Here is a 13,344-nt window from a genome sequence, read left to right as displayed (position 1 = left end):
TGCTGCCATCCGCGCAAGGTACAAGGTTCTCCGCAATCGGAACACGTACGTGCCCATCTGTTGAACTACTCCCGTCATTCATCATCACAATTGGGCTGTTTCCTAGATGTGCTTGGTTACCGAACAAATCTGAATTCATAGCATTCATTCGAGATGGAGCGAAGTTATCATATCCTTTGCCGCAAGGAGCGTACATAGGACTAGATGGTGCATATGGCAAGTTATTGAAACCAGGCATACGGCTTGCGGGTCCAAATCCGATAGCTCCATCATGATACGGCGATCCAACAGGATGTTGTGTGAAAGGTCCAGCGTTGCTGGATCCGCCTATTATAAGAGTATTTGCAACGTCAGGACTATGACTGCTTGGTAATGATCCATATTCGTAATTTGCTATATCCTTTGCAAATGATGGCACATTCGATTCACCAATTCCAAATATTCCTCCGTCAGTAGCACACGGTGTTAGCTCACCTAATACATCCTTTGATGTGTGTGGGATGTACGAAGTCACTGAAGAATCTGATTGAATGTAATTGGGTGAATTATCACCAACAAATTTGTCACGGTATAGGTCCTTCAAAATCTCTTGATTGTCGCCCAATATTACAGCATTTGTGAACGGTTTTAAATGGTCAGCTGGTAAAACTGCACCGCCTAAGAAGCTGTTGCTGCCATCCGCGCAAGGTACAAGGTTCTCCGCAATCGGAACACGTACGTGCCCATCTGTTGAACTACTGCCGTCATTCATCATCACAATTGGGCTGTTTCCTAGATGTGCTTGGTTACCGAACAAATCTGAATTCATAGCATTCATTCGAGATGGAGCGAAGTTATCATATCCTTTGCCGCAAGGAGCGTACATAGGACTAGATGGTGCATATGGCAAGTTATTGAAACCAGGCATACGGCTTGCGGGTCCAAATCCGAAAGCTCCATCTTGATACGGCGATCCAACAGGATGTTGTGTGAAAGGTCCAGCGTTGCTGGATCCGCCTATTATAAGAGTATTTGCAACGTCAGGACTAGCACTGCTTGGTAATGATCCATATTCGTAATTTGCTATATCCTTTGCAAATGATGGCACATTCGATTCACCAATTCCAAATATTCCTCCGTCAGTAGCACACGGTGTTAGCCCACCTAATACATCCTTTGATGTGTGTGGGATGTATGAAGTCACTGAAGAATCTGATTGAATGTAATTGGGTGAATTATCACCAACAAATTTGTCCCGGTATAGGTCCTTCAAAATCTCTTGATTGTCGCCCAATAATACAGCATTTGTGAACGGTTTCAAATGGTCAGCTGGTAAAACTGCACCGCCTAAGAAGCTGTTGCTGCCATCCGCGCAAGGTACAAGGTTCTCCGCAATCGGAACACGTACGTGCCCATCTGTTGAACTACTCCCGTCATTCATCATCACAATTGGGCTGTTTCCTAGATGTGCTTGGTTACCGAACAAATCTGAATTCATAGCATTCATTCGAGATGGAGCGAAGTTATCATATCCTTTGCCGCAAGGAGCGTACAGAGGACTAGATGGTGCATATGGCAAGTTATTGAAACCAGGCATACGGCTTGCGGGTCCAAATCCGATAGCTCCATCTTGATACGGCGATCCAACAGGATGTTGTGTGAAAGGTTCAGCGTTGCTGGATCCGCCTATTATAAGAGTATTTGCAACGTCAGGACTAGCACTGCTTGGTAATGATCCATATTCGTAATTTGCTATATCCTTTGCAAATGATGGCACATTCGATTCACCAATTCCAAATATTCCTCCGTCAGTAGCACACGGTGTTAGCTCACCTAATACATCCTTTGATGTGTGTGGGATGTATGAAGTCACTGAAGAATCTGATTGAATGTAATTGGGTGAATTATCACCAACAAATTTGTCCCGGTATAGGTCCTTCAAAATCTCTTGATTGTCGCCCAATAATACAGCATTTGTGAACGGTTTTAAATGGTCAGCTGGTAAAACTGCACCGCCTAAGAAGCTGTTGCTGCCATCCGCGCAAGGTACAAGGTTCTCCGCAATCGGAACACGTACGTGCCCATCTGTTGAACTACTCCCGTCATTCATCATCACAATTGGGCTGTTTCCTAGATGTGCTTGGTTACCGAACAAATCTGAATTCATAGCATTCATTCGAGATGGAGCGAAGTTATCATATCCTTTGACGCAAGGAGCGTACATAGGACTAGATGGTGCATATGGCAAGTTATTGAAACCAGGCATACGGCTTGCGGGTCCAAATCCGATAGCTCCATCATGATACGGCGCTCCAACAGGCTGTTGTGTGAAAGGTCCAGCGTTGCTGGATCCGCCTATTATAAGAGTATTTGCAACGTCGGGACTATCACTGCTTGGTAATGATCCATATTCGTAATTTGCTATATCCTTTGCAAATGATGGCACATTCGATTCACCAATTCCAAATATTCCTCCGTCAGTAGCACACGGTGTTAGCTCACCTAATACATCCTTTGTTGTGTGTGGGATGTACGAAGTCACTGAAGAATCTGATTGAATGTAATTGGGTGAATTATCACCAACAAATTTGTCACGGTATAGGTCCTTCAAAATCTCATGATTGTCACCCAATAATACAGCATTTGTGAACGGTTTCAAATGATCAGCTGTTGAAACTGCACCGCCTAAGAAGCTGTTGCTGCCATCCGCGCAAGGTACAAGGTTCTCCGCAACCGGAACACGTACGTACCCATCTGTTGAACTACTCCCGTCATTCATCCTCACAATTGGGCTGTTTCCTAGATGTGCTTGGTTATCGAACAAATCTGAATTCATAGCATTCATTCGAGATGGAGCGAAGTTATCATATCCTTTGCCGCAAGGAGCGTACATAGGACTAGATGGTGCATATGGCAAGTTATTGAAACCAGGCATACGGCTTGCGGGTCCAAATCCGATAGCTCCATCATGATACGGCGATCCAACAGGATGTTGTGTGAAAGGTCCAGCGTTGCTGGATCCGCCTATTATAAGAGTATTTGCAACGTCAGGACTATCACTGCTTGGTAATGATCCATATTCGTAATTTGCTATATCCTTTGCAAATGATGGCACATTCGATTCACCAATTCCAAATATTCCTCCGTCAGTAGCACACGGTGTTAGCTCACCTAATACATCCTTTGATGTGTGTGGGATGTACGAAGTCACTGAAGAATCTGATTGAATGTAATTGGGTGAATTATCACCAACAAATTTGTCACGGTATAGGTCCTTCAAAATCTCATGATTGTCACCCAATAATACAGCATTTGTGAACGGTTTCAAATGATCAGCTGTTGAAACTGCACCGCCTAAGAAGCTGTTGCTGCCATCCGCGCAAGGTACAAGGTTCTCCGCAACCGGAACACGTACGTACCCATCTGTTGAACTACTCCCGTCATTCATCATCACAATTGGGCTGTTTCCTAGATGTGCTTGGTTACCGAACAAATCTGAATTCATAGCATTCATTCGAGATGGAGCGAAGTTATCATATCCTTTGCCGCAAGGAGCGTACATAGGACTAGATGGTGCATATGGCAAGTTATTGAAACCAGGCATACGGCTTGCGGGTCCAAATCCGATAACTCCATCATGATACGGCGCTCCAACGGGCTGTTGTGTGAAAGGTCCAGCGTTGCTGGATCCGCCTATTATAAGAGTATTTGCAACGTCGGGACTATCACTGCTTGGTAATGATCCATATTCGTAATTTGCTATATCCTTTGCAAATGATGGCACATTCGATTCACCAATTCCAAATATTCCTCCGTCAGTAGCACACGGTGTTAGCTCACCTAATACATCCTTTGATGTGTGTGGGATGTACGAAGTCACTGAAGAATCTGATTGAATGTAATTGGGTGAATTATCACCAACAAATTTGTCACGGTATAGGTCCTTCAAAATCTCATGATTGTCACCCAATAATACAGCATTTGTGAACGGTTTCAAATGATCAGCTGTTGAAACTGCACCGCCTAAGAAGCTGTTGCTGCCATCCGCGCAAGGTACAAGGTTCTCCGCAACCGGAACACGTACGTACCCATCTGTTGAACTACTCCCGTCATTCATCATCACAATTGGGCTGTTTCCTAGATGTGCTTGGTTACCGAACAAATCTGAATTCATAGCATTCATTCGAGATGGAGCGAAGTTATCATATCCTTTGTCGCAAGGAGCGTACATAGGACTAGATGGTGCATATGGCAAGTTATTGAAACCAGGCATACGGCTTGCGGGTCCAAATCCGATAGCTCCATCATGATACGGCGCTCCAACAGGCTGTTGTGTGAAAGGTCCAGCGTTGCTGGATCCGCCTATTATAAGAGTATTTGCAACGTCGGGACTATCACTGCTTGGTAAAGATCCATATTCGTAATTTGCTATATCCTTTGCAAATGATGGCACATTCGATTCACCAATTCCAAATATTCCTCCGTCAGTAGCACACGGTGTTAGCTCACCTAATACATCCTTTGATGTGTGTGGGATGTACGAAGTCACTGAAGAGTCTGATTGAATGTAATGGGGTGAATTATCACCAACAAATTTGTCACGGTATAGGTCCTTCAAAATCTCATGATTGTCACCCAATAATACAGCATTTGTGAACGGTTTCAAATGGTCAGCTGTTGAAACTGCACCGCCTAAGAAGCTGTTGCTGCCATCCGCGCAAGGTACAAGGTTCTCTGCAATCGGAACACGTACGTGCCCATCTGTTGAACTACTCCCGTCATTCATCATCACAATTGGACTGTTTCCTAGATGTGCTTGGTTACCGAACAAATCTGAATTCATAGCATTCATTCGAGATGGAGCGAAGTTATCATATCCTTTGCCGCAAGGAGCGTACATAGGACTAGATGGTGCATATGGCAAGTTATTGAAACCAGGCATACGGCTTGCGGGTCCAAATCCGTTAGCTCCATCATGATACGGCGATCCAACAGGATGTTGTGTGAATGGTCCAGCATTGCTGGATCCGCCTATTATAAGAGTATTTGCAACGTCGGGACTATCAGTGCTTGGTAATGATCCATATTCGTAATTTGCTATATCCTTTGCAAATGATGGCACATTCGATTCACCAATTCCAAATATTCCTCCGTCAGTAGCACACGGTGATAGCCCACCTAATACATCCTTTGATGTGTGTGGGATGTACGAAGTCACTGAAGAATCTGATTGAATGTAATTGGGTGAATTATCACCAACAAATTTGTCCCGGTATAGGTCCTTCAAAATCTCATGATTGTCGCCCAATAATACAGCATTTGTGAACGGTTTCAAATGGTCAGCTGGTAAAACTGCACCGCCTAAGAAGCTGTTGCTGCCATCCGCGCAAGGTACAAGGTTCTCCGCAATCGGAACACGTACGTGCCCATCTGTTGAACTACTCCCGTCATTCATCATCACAATTGGGCTGTTTCCTAGATGTGCTTGGTTACCGAACAAATCTGAATTCATAGCATTCATTCGAGATGGAGCGAAGTTATCATATCCTTTGCCGCAAGGAGCGTACGTAGGACTAGATGGTGCATATGGCAAGTTATTGAAACCAGGCATACGGCTTGCGGGTCCAAATCCGATAGCTCCATCATGATACGGCGATCCAACAGGATGTTGTGTGAAAGGTCCAGCGTTGCTGGATCCGCCTATTATAAGAGTATTTGCAACGTCGGGACTATCACTGCTTGGTAATGATCCATATTCGTAATTTGCTATATCTTTTGCAAATGATGGCACATTCGATTCACCAATTCCAAATATTCCTCCGTCAGTAGCACACGGTGTTAGCTCACCTAATACATCCTTTGATGTGTGTGGGATGTACGAAGTCACTGAAGAATCTGATTGAATGTAATTGGGTGAATTATCACCAACAAATTTGTCACGGTATAGGTCCTTCAAAATCTCATGATTGTCACCCAATAATACAGCATTTGTGAACGGTTTCAAATGATCAGCTGTTGAAACTGCACCGCCTAAGAAGCTGTTGCTGCCATCCGCGCAAGGTACAAGGTTCTCCGCAACCGGAACACGTACGTACCCATCTGTTGAACTACTCCCGTCATTCATCATCACAATTGGGCTGTTTCCTAGATGTGCTTGGTTACCGAACAAATCTGAATTCATAGCATTCATTCGAGATGGAACGAAGTTATCATATCCTTTGTCGCAAGGAGCGTACATAGGACTAGATGGTGCATATGGCAAGTTATTGAAACCAGGCATACGGCTTGCGGGTCCAAATCCGATAGCTCCATCATGATACGGCGCTCCAACAGGCTGTTGTGTGAAAGGTCCAGCGTTGCTGGATCCGCCTATTATAAGAGTATTTGCAACGTCGGGACTATCACTGCTTGGTAAAGATCCATATTCGTAATTTGCTATATCCTTTGCAAATGCTGGCACATTCGATTCACCAATTCCAAATATTCCTCCGTCAGTAGCACACGGTGTTCGCTCACCTAATACATCCTTTGATGTGTGTGGGATGTACGAAGTCACTGAAGAGTCTGATTGAATGTAATGGGGTGAATTATCACCAACAAATTTGTCACGGTATAGGTCCTTCAAAATCTCATGATTGTCACCCAATAATACAGCATTTGTGAACGGTTTCAAATGGTCAGCTGTTGAAACTGCACCGCCTAAGAAGCTGTTGCTGCCATCCGCGCAAGGTACAAGGTTCTCTGCAATTGGAACACGTACGTGCCCATCTGTTGAACTACTCCCGTCATTCATCATCACAATTGGACTGTTTCCTAGATGTGCTTGGTTACCGAACAAATCTGAATTCATAGCATTCATTCGAGATGGAGCGAAGTTATCATATCCTTTGCCGCAAGGAGCGTATATAGGACTAGATGGTGCATATGGCAAGTTATTGAAACCAGGCATACGGCTTGCGGGTCCAAATCCGTTAGCTCCATCATGATACGGCGATCCAACAGGATGTTGTGTGAATGGTCCAGCATTGCTGGATCCGCCTATTATAAGAGTATTTGCAACGTCGGGACTATCACTGCTTGGTAATGATCCATATTCGTAATTTGCTATATCCTTTGCAAATGATGGCACATTCGATTCACCAATTCCAAATATTCCTCCGTCAGTAGCACACGGTGATAGCCCACCTAATACATCCTTTGATGTGTGTGGGATGTACGAAGTCACTGAAGAATCTGATTGAATGTAATTGGGTGAATTATCACCAACAAATTTGTCCCGGTATATGTCCTTCAAAATCTCATGATTGTCGCCCAATAATACAGCATTTGTGAACGGTTTCAAATGGTCAGCTGGTAAAACTGCACCGCCTAAGAAGCTGTTGCTGCCATCCGCGCAAGGTACAAGGTTCTCCGCAATCGGAACACGTACGTGCCCATCTGTTGAACTACTCCCGTCATTCATCATCACAATTGGGCTGTTTCCTAGATGTGCTTGGTTACCGAACAAATCTGAATTCATAGCATTCATTCGAGATGGAGCGAAGTTATCATATCCTTTGCCGCAAGGAGCGTACATAGGACTAGATGGTGCATATGGCAAGTTATTGAAACCAGGCATACGGCTTGCGGGTCCAAATCCGATAGCTCCATCATGATACGGCGATCCAACAGGATGTTGTGTGAAAGGTCCAGCGTTGCTGGATCCGCCTATTATAAGAGTATTTGCAACGTCAGGACTATCACTGCTTGGTAATGATCCATATTCGTAATTTGCTATATCCTTTGCAAATGATGGCACATTCGATTCACCAATTCCAAATATTCCTCCGTCAGTAGCACACGGTGTTAGCTCACCTAATACATCCTTTGATGTGTGTGGGATGTACGAAGTCACTGAAGAATCTGATTGAATGTAATTGGGTGAATTATCACCAACAAATTTGTCCCGGTATAGGTCCTTCAAAATCTCTTGATTGTCGCCCAATAATACAGCATTTGTGAACGGTTTTAAATGGTCAGCTGGTAAAACTGCACCGCCTAAGAAGCTGTTGCTGCCATCCGCGCAAGGTACAAGGTTCTCCGCAATCGGAACACGTACGTGCCCATCTGTTGAACTACTGCCGTCATTCATCATCACAATTGGGCTGTTTCCTAGATGTGCTTGGTTACCGAACAAATCTGAATTCATAGCATTCATTCGAGATGGAGCGAAGTTATCATATCCTTTGCCGCAAGGAGCGTACATAGGACTAGATGGTGCATATGGCAAGTTATTGAAACCAGGCATACGGCTTGCGGGTCCAAATCCGATAGCTCCATCTTGATACGGCGATCCAACAGGATGTTGTGTGAAAGGTCCAGCGTTGCTGGATCCGCCTATTATAAGAGTATTTGCAACGTCAGGACTAGCACTGCTTGGTAATGATCCATATTCGTAATTTGCTATATCCTTTGCAAATGATGGCACATTCGATTCACCAATTCCAAATATTCCTCCGTCAGTAGCACACGGTGTTAGCTCACCTAATACATCCTTTGATGTGTGTGGGATGTATGAAGTCACTGAAGAATCTGATTGAATGTAATTGGGTGAATTATCACCAACAAATTTGTCCCGGTATAGGTCCTTCAAAATCTCTTGATTGTCGCCCAATAATACAGCATTTGTGAACGGTTTTAAATGGTCAGCTGGTAAAACTGCACCGCCTAAGAAGCTGTTGCTGCCATCCGCGCAAGGTACAAGGTTCTCCGCAACCGGAACACGTACGTACCCATCTGTTGAACTACTCCCGTCATTCATCATCACAATTGGGCTGTTTCCTAGATGTGCTTGGTTACCGAACAAATCTGAATTCATAGCATTCATTCGAGATGGAACGAAGTTATCATATCCTTTGTCGCAAGGAGCGTACATAGGACTAGATGGTGCATATGGCAAGTTATTGAAACCAGGCATACGGCTTGCGGGTCCAAATCCGATAGCTCCATCATGATACGGCGCTCCAACAGGCTGTTGTGTGAAAGGTCCAGCGTTGCTGGATCCGCCTATTATAAGAGTATTTGCAACGTCGGGACTATCACTGCTTGGTAAAGATCCATATTCGTAATTTGCTATATCCTTTGCAAATGATGGCACATTCGATTCACCAATTCCAAATATTCCTCCGTCAGTAGCACACGGTGTTAGCTCACCTAATACATCCTTTGATGTGTGTGGGATGTACGAAGTCACTGAAGAATCTGATTGAATGTAATTGGGTGAATTATCACCAACAAATTTGTCCCGGTATAGGTCCTTCAAAATCTCATGATTGTCACCCAATAATACAGCATTTGTGAACGGTTTCAAATGATCAGCTGTTGAAACTGCACCGCCTAAGAAGCTGTTGCTGCCATCCGCGCAAGGTACAAGGTTCTCCGCAACCGGAACACGTACGTACCCATCTGTTGAACTACTTCCGTCATTCATCATCACAATTGGGCTGTTTCCTAGATGTGCTTGGTTACCGAACAAATCTGAATTCATAGCATTCATTCGAGATGGACCGAAGTTATCATATCCTTTGCCGCAAGGAGCGTACATAGGACTAGATGGTGCATATGGCAAGTTATTGAAACCAGGCATACGGCTTGCGGGTCCAAATCCGATAGCTCCATCATGATACGGCGATCCAACAGGATGTTGTGTGAAAGGTCCAGCATTGCTGGATCCGCCTATTATAAGAGTATTTGCAACGTCGGGACTATCACTGCTTGGTAATGATCCATATTCGTAATTTGCTATATCCTTTGCAAATGATGGCACATTCGATTCACCAATTCCAAATATTCCTCCGTCAGTAGCACACGGTGTTAGCTCACCTAATACATCCTTTGATGTGTGTGGGATGTACGAAGTCACTGAAGAATCTGATTGAATGTAATTGGGTGAATTATCACCAACAAATTTGTCCCGGTATAGGTCCTTCAAAATCTCATGATTGTCGCCCAATAATACAGCATTTGTGAACGGTTTTAAATGGTCAGCTGGTAAAACTGCACCGCCTAAGAAGCTGTTGCTGCCATCCGCGCAAGGTACAAGGTTCTCCGCAATCGGAACACGTACGTGCCCATCTGTTGAACTACTCCCGTCATTCATCATCACAATTGGGCTGTTTCCTAGATGTGCTTGGTTACCGAACAAATCTGAATTCATAGCATTCATTCGAGATGGAGCGAAGTTATCATATCCTTTGCCGCAAGGAGCGTACATAGGACTAGATGGTGCATATGGCAAGTTATTGAAACCAGGCATACGGCTTGCGGGTCCAAATCCGATAGCTCCATCATGATACGGCGATCCAACAGGGTGTTGAGTGAATGGTCCAGCATTGCTGGATCCGCCTATTATAAGAGTATTTGCAACGTCGGGACTATCACTGCTTGGTAATGATCCATATTCGTAATTTGCTATATCCTTTGCAAATGATGGCACATTCGATTCACCAATTCCAAATATTCCTCCGTCAGTAGCACACGGTGATAGCTCACCTAATACATCCTTTGATGTGTGTGGGATGTACGAAGTCACTGAAGAATCTGATTGAATGTAATTGGGTGAATTATCACCAACAAATTTGTCCCGGTATAGGTCCTTCAAAATCTCATGATTGTCGCCCAATAATACAGCATTTGTGAACGGTTTCAAATGGTCAGCTGGTAAAACTGCACCGCCTAAGAAGCTGTTGCTGCCATCCGCGCAAGGTACAAGGTTCTCCGCAATCGGAACACGTACGTGCCCATCTGTTGAACTACTCCCGTCATTCATCATCACAATTGGGCTGTTTCCTAGATGTGCTTGGTTACCGAACAAATCTGAATTCATAGCATTCATTCGAGATGGAGCGAAGTTATCATATCCTTTGCCGCAAGGAGCGTACATAGGACTAGATGGTGCATATGGCAAGTTATTGAAACCAGGCATACGGCTTGCGGGTCCAAATCCGATAGCTCCATCATGGTACGGCGATCCAACAGGATGTTGTGTGAAAGGTCCAGCGTTGCTGGATCCGCCTATTATAAGAGTATTTGCAACGTCAGGACTATCACTGCTTGGTAATGATCCATATTCGTAATTTGCTATATCCTTTGCAAATGATGGCACATTCGATTCACCAATTCCAAATATTCCTCCGTCAGTAGCACACGGTGTTAGCTCACCTAATACATCCTTTGATGTGTGTGGGATGTACGAAGTCACTGAAGAATCTGATTGAATGTAATTGGGTGAATTATCACCAACAAATTTGTCCCGGTATAGGTCCTTCAAAATCTCTTGATTGTCGCCCAATAATACAGCATTTGTGAACGGTTTTAAATGGTCAGCTGGTAAAACTGCACCGCCTAAGAAGCTGTTGCTGCCATCCGCGCAAGGTACAAGGTTCTCCGCAATCGGAACACGTACGTGCCCATCTGTTGAACTACTCCCGTCATTCATCATCACAATTGGGCTGTTTCCTAGATGTGCTTGGTTACCGAACAAATCTGAATTCATAGCATTCATTCGAGATGGAGCGAAGTTATCATATCCTTTGCCGCAAGGAGCGTACATAGGACTAGATGGTGCATATGGCAAGTTATTGAAACCAGGCATACGGCTTGCGGGTCCAAATCCGATAGCTCCATCATGATACGGCGCTCCAACAGGATGTTGTGTGAAAGGTCCAGCGTTGCTGGATCCGCCTATTATAAGAGTATTTGCAACGTCGGGACTATCACTGCTTGGTAATGATCCATATTCGTAATTTGCTATATCCTTTGCAAATGATGGCACATTCGATTCACCAATTCCAAATATTCCTCCGTCAGTAGCACACGGTGTTAGCTCACCTAATACATCCTTTGATGTGTGTGGGATGTACGAAGTCACTGAAGAATCTGATTGAATGTAATTGGGTGAATTATCACCAACAAATTTGTCCCGGTATAGGTCCTTCAAAATCTCTTGATTGTCGCCCAATAATACAGCATTTGTGAACGGTTTTAAATGGTCAGCTGGTAAAACTGCACCGCCTAAGAAGCTGTTGCTGCCATCCGCGCAAGGTACAAGGTTCTCCGCAATCGGAACACGTACGTGCTCATCTGTTGAACTACTCCCGTCATTCATCATCACAATTGGGCTGTTTCCTAGATGTGCTTGGTTACCGAACAAATCTGAATTCATAGCATTCATTCGAGATGGAGCGAAGTTATCATATCCTTTGCCGCAAGGAGCGTACATAGGACTAGATGGTGCATATGGCAAGTTATTGAAACCAGGCATACGGCTTTCGGGTCCAAATCCGATAGCTCCATCATGATACGGCGATCCAACAGGGTGTTGTGGGAATGGTCCAGCATTGCTGGATCCGCCTATTATAAGAGTATTTGCAACGTCGGGACTATCACTGCTTGGTAATGATCCATATTCGTAATTTGCTATATCCTTTGCAAATGATGGCACATTCGATTCACCAATTCCAAATATTCCTCCGTCAGTAGCACACGGTGTTAGCTCACCTAATACATCCTTTGATGTGTGTGGGATGTACGAAGTCACTGAAGAATCTGATTGAATGTAATTGGGTGAATTATCACCAACAAATTTGTCACGGTATAGGTCCTTCAAAATCTCATGATTGTCACCCAATAATACAGCATTTGTGAACGGTTTCAAATGATCAGCTGTTGAAACTGCACCGCCTAAGAAGCTGTTGCTGCCATCCGCGCAAGGTACAAGGTTCTCCGCAACCGGAACACGTACGTACCCATCTGTTGAACTACTCCCGTCATTCATCATCACAATTGGGCTGTTTCCTAGATGTGCTTGGTTACCGAACAAATCTGAATTCATAGCATTCATTCGAGATGGACCGAAGTTATCATATCCTTTGCCGCAAGGAGCGTACATAGGACTAGATGGTGCATATGGCAAGTTATTGAAACCAGGCATACGGCTTGCGGGTCCAAATCCGATAGCTCCATCATGATACGGCGATCCAACAGGATGTTGTGTGAAAGGTCCAGCATTGCTGGATCCGCCTATTATAAGAGTATTTGCAACGTCGGGACTATCACTGCTTGGTAATGATCCATATTCGTAATTTGCTATATCCTTTGCAAATGATGGCACATTCGATTCACCAATTCCAAATATTCCTCCGTCAGTAGCACACGGTGTTAGCTCACCTAATACATCCTTTGATGTGTGTGGGATGTACGAAGTCACTGAAGAATCTGATTGAATGTAATTGGGTGAATTATCACCAACAAATTTGTCACGGTATAGGTCCTTCAAAATCTCATGATTGTCACCCAATAATACAGCATTTGTGAACGGTTTCAAAT

This window comes from Styela clava, chromosome 4 (assembly GCF_964204865.1).
Source record: "Styela clava chromosome 4, kaStyClav1.hap1.2, whole genome shotgun sequence".
Taxonomy (NCBI): domain Eukaryota; kingdom Metazoa; phylum Chordata; class Ascidiacea; order Stolidobranchia; family Styelidae; genus Styela; species Styela clava.
Note: the sequence above shows the minus strand (reverse complement) of the source record.